The sequence below is a fragment of the Hyla sarda genome, chromosome 4 (genome assembly GCF_029499605.1).
Source record: "Hyla sarda isolate aHylSar1 chromosome 4, aHylSar1.hap1, whole genome shotgun sequence".
Taxonomy (NCBI): Eukaryota; Metazoa; Chordata; class Amphibia; order Anura; family Hylidae; genus Hyla; species Hyla sarda.
The window spans coordinates 225,000,611-225,005,353 of NC_079192.1; positions in this window are offsets into that span (position 1 = coordinate 225,000,611).

Below are 4,743 nucleotides of genomic sequence, written 5' to 3' on the forward strand. Positions count from 1 at the left end.
TATTTGTATTGTGATTATCTGTTATACAAATGTATGCTTGTATGGTAGACCACAGTTTTAAGTCTGGTGGGAAAATCGCATACGGGGCAAAAATGAGCCGACCAGAGTCAGCGTTTCACTCCGGTCGGCTTATTGAAATACATTACATACGGCAGGGACACGGGAGTGCTCGGTTTTAGCAACCCCCCCCCCCAGCCGCATGCGGTCCCGTATTGCCTAAAACGTGATTCGAACACAGCCTAATATGGCAGTCAGAATAAATCCCTGGATCAACATTCTGTCCCTATAGATCTAGTATCCATAAACTGTAATGTTGTTACTCTCCAGAAATGCATCCAGGCCCCTTTTTGAACTCATGAGTTCACCATGACCCCATCCTCCAGAAGAGTTCCAGTCTCGCTGCTTTTACAGTAAAGAGCCCCCGTCTGTGCTGGTATAGAAACCTTCTTTCTCTATCGGCTCCATTGGGGGACACAGACCATGGGTGTATCTTGCTGTCTCTAGGAGATGTGACACTATGGCAACAAAAACAGTTGGCTCCTCCCAGCAGGATATACCCGCCTTCAGGCTCTGAGCTAATCAGTTTAATCTTAGTGTCTGAAGGAGGTGGACTGGTCTGGGCTATCCAGACCAGGTCTTTTTTGTTTTCCTAGTATAGGGACGTGTTAGTTTTTTATTCCTTTTTCTTTCTGTTTTCAGGTGGGGACTCTGGGACTGCGGTTCCCTGTTTCCCTATTGCGAGTAAGGGGGCACAGACATTGCGTATATGCGCTGTTAAACCCCCCCCCCGCCAACGGTCAGGGCCTGGGTGGTACCTCATGGGTCCGGGTCCCCCTATGTCTCTGCTCGCCTCGCTCACTCATAGCAGCCAGGCGTGATGCAGGGACCATAAGCTGGCTGAAGACTTCACTGAAGACTCCATTGGGTAAGTTCTTCTGACCTGAGGTAAGTACCTTTTTCCACAGGTACAGCCTCGCAACCTCTGGAGACCCACTGTTTTGGCCCACCTCAGTTTTTGGGGCTTTTTTAACAGGGGCTGCATTTGATGGGGAAGCAGTTACACTAAGGGGGCCTAAAGTACAAAAAATACTTTTATGTGTGTGGTGTGTGTTTTGGACCCTACTTAGTGCCTCATATGCGGCTGTCAGCCGCGGCGCTTTTCAACTCGAGCGCTCTCAGCGCCGGCTTATATCTCCCTTCACAGCGCCTTATACGCGGCTGCAGCCGTGGCGCTGTTATGAGCCTGTTATGAGCCGGCTCAGTTTTACTTTCATTTCGCCGGCAGAGGCTGACGGCGCTCTGGCCGCCCGCTCTGTTCCCCTGAACGCATATACAGTCTGATGGGCGCTCGGGACAAGGAGCGGGCGCCATGACACTTCTTCCTCGACTCTTGTAGCTCCGCCCACTGACCGGGGGGAGCTCTGAGGCACGAAGCCTTGGGTGCGATTTTCTGTGTTTAGGGTTCAGTTACTTCGTGCCTTGCTCCAGGCACGCCCCTCCCTCCCTCCCTCCCTATTGGCTGGCCTTATGAGTCTAGCTGCACGGAGCAATTTCTCCTCACTGCAGCTGACAGGGGACACAGATCTGGGTGAGAAAGTGCCTGTCTTCTCCTTTTTACCCCATTATGTCCGTACCCAGGGCTGTTCATCCCTCTAAACAGAAACCTGGGAATTTAGGGACTTACTATACCTGTAAGCACTGTAATCCAAGATGCCTGGCTCCGCTGAGCCCGCTTGCTCTGCTTGCTCCTCTGCTCCCTCAGACCCCCTGATGCCCCTTCGGTCCTGGTGGGTTCAGCCGCTCCTCCAGCCTGGGTTTCTTCCCTGACCTAGTGTATGGCTGACTCCCGTTCGGTGGCTGAGGCCTCCCACGAAATGGTGTCCACTTTGAAGGGGTCTTCCCGGCGCAGGACCTCTGAGAGGGCCCACTCTTCGTCTCCTCGTACCTCACGCTCACAAGCGTGCTAGGGGTGCCTCGTCTGACTCTTCCATTGAGTCTTCGGATAGACGTGGGCGTTCCCCCTCGCATGTCCCGTCCCTCCCTATCATCTGGGCACAAACGTCTCTCCTCTGGTCTGGATCGCCCCCTACAAGACTGCATCTACTCATTCACATTCCCCTGGTGAACTAGTGGACGAGGCTTCCAAACCGGCATCTGACCCAGAGGACCGCTCGGACTCAATTGCTATGGTGAACTCATTGGTGACAGCCATAAGAGACACCTTTCCCTTGGAGGACCCAGGCTCTTCGGATGTCAATCCAGAAGTATCCTTTCATCGTACTAAGCCAGCACCTAAAAGGTTCAGCTCTCTCGCTGACTTTGACATTCTGGAATCCGCATGGAAACATCCAGACAAGAGATTCCCGGGAATCAAGACTATTCAAGAACGTTATCCATTTGACAAGGACCTTGTCGCTAAGGTGGCTTCCCCTCCCTCTGTGGATCCACCAATCTCCCGGATCTCTAAGGCGACTACACTGCCTCGGGCAGATGCCGCTGCCTTCATGGATCCCGCGGACAAGTAGGTAGAATCTTTAGCGAAGTTCGCTTCTGAAGCAGCTGGCTCTTCTCTTATTCCCATCTTTGCCTCGACATGGGTGTCCAAGGCCCTGTCGGAGTGGTGCCAAAAGCTCCATCAGGATATCTTAGTGGGATTCCCCCCCCCCCCCAGAGGATCTATCTACTCTGGCTCTCCAATGCGCTATAGCTGGGGACTTTCTGTGCGCAGCTTCCATGCAGTCAGCCCGTTGTTCTGCCTTTGTGGGTCACCTAGCGGCCCTCCACCGCTCTGTGACTTAAAGCTTGGAATGTGGATGCCACTTCCAAAAGGTCTCTCACTGAGCTTCCTCTTACGGGCAGCCGTCTTTTTGGCAAACGCCTTGATGAGATTATCTCTGAGGCAATGGGAGGCAAGAGTTCCTTGTTACCTCAAACTAAGGCTCGCCCTACTTCCCAAAGGAAGTCCTTTTCCTTTCGGACCTCTGGCCCCAGTAAAGGGTCCGGGCAGACGCCCTCGCAGAACAAGAAGGCTCTCTCGTTCCGGGCACGCCCGTCTTGGAAGTCGGACTCCAACCGCCCAAACCGGGCAACCGCAAGCCCACTTCTGCGTGAAGTGAGGCCCCCACCCGCAGTGGGAGGTCGTTTCTTGTTTTTTTCGAGACATTTGTACCTCTCTCACATTCAGGACTCTTGGGTCAGGGATGTGGTGTCCAACGGTTGCCGGATTGAATTCGCCTCCCTTCCGAGGGATCGCTTTTTTCACTCCCGGGCCCCCCCGGTCTCCTCCTCTGGCGAAGCAATTTCGAGCGGCTCTCCAGTCTCTGCTTCTTCAGGGGATTATTGTTCCCGTTCCTCCAGGGGAACGGTTTCGGGGTTTCTATTCAAATCTTTTTGTGGTTTCCAACAAGGACGGATCTGTGCGTCCAATTTTGGACCTCAAGCGTCTCAACCATCACCTTCTCATCCGCCACTTCTGAATGGAATCTCTCCGTTCGGTGGTGGCGTCCCTGGAAAAAGGGGAGTTCCTTTCATCAGTGGACATCAAGGATGCCTACCTCCATGTGCCAATATTCCCAGGCCATTATCGGTACCTCTGCTTTGCGGTTCCGGAGGGGCACTTTCAATTTGTAGCTCTCACCTTCGGTCTAGCCACGGCTCCTCGGGTCTTTACAAAGATCCTTGCGCCAGTGATGGGCCTGTTACGGTCGAGGGGAATCTCGGTGATACCCTATCTGGACGACCTTCTCATAAAGGCTCCAACCAGAGCCCAGACTCTGGAGAATCTGGACGTCACTCTCCACACTCTGACTCGCTTCGGGTGGATGGTCAACCGGGACAAGTCAGTCCTCCGCCCTACCCAGTCTCTAACCTTCCTGGGACTTCAATTCGACACGGCCTCTGCCCGGATTCGTCTTCGGCCGGACAAACGTCTGACGCTCCGGTCGAGGGTCCGCTCCCTTCGGTCCAGGGTATCAGTCTCCATCCGCACTTGTATGGAAGTCCTGGGTCGGATGGTGGCAACTATGGAGGCCGTACCCTTTGCCCAGTTTCATTACCGCTCCCCCTTCAACTGGCGATTTTTTTCCCGATGGAAGAGGTCTCCTCTGTCCCTTGATCGTCAGATTGTTCTCCCTCGCAGGGTCAGTCAGTCTCTGCTCTGGTGGCTCCGCTCCCCCCTTCTTCTCCAAGGGCAGTAATTTCTTCCCCTTCATTGGCAGGTTGTTATAACGGATGCCACCCTGTTGGGCTGGGGCGGCGTGTTCAGGGATTGGAAGGTTCAGGGACTCTGGTCTCCCCAGGAGACCCTTCTTCCGATAAACATATTAGAATTACGGGTGATTCTGCTTTGTCTTCTTCATTGGGAGTCCTGTCTTCAGTCCCGTCCTGTCCGCATTCAGTCAGACAACGCCACGGCCGTGGCGTACATAAATCGACAGAGCGGCACTCTCAGCTCGGCAGCCATGGCCGAGGTTACCAAGATTCTCACCGGGGCGGAGAGCAAGGTGCCGGCCATTTCGGCGATTCACATTCCGGGGTGCTCAACTGGGAAGCGGACTTCCTCAGTCGGTCCTCACCCGACCCCGGCGAGTGGTCTCTACATCCAGAGGTCTTCGCACAACTCTGCAACCTCTGGGGCATTCCGGATGTGGACCTCTTCATGTCCCGGCACAATCAGAAGATCCTTCCTTTTGAGTCAGTCCTGGGACCCTCAGGCTCTGGCCGTGGACGCCCTAGTGATTCCTT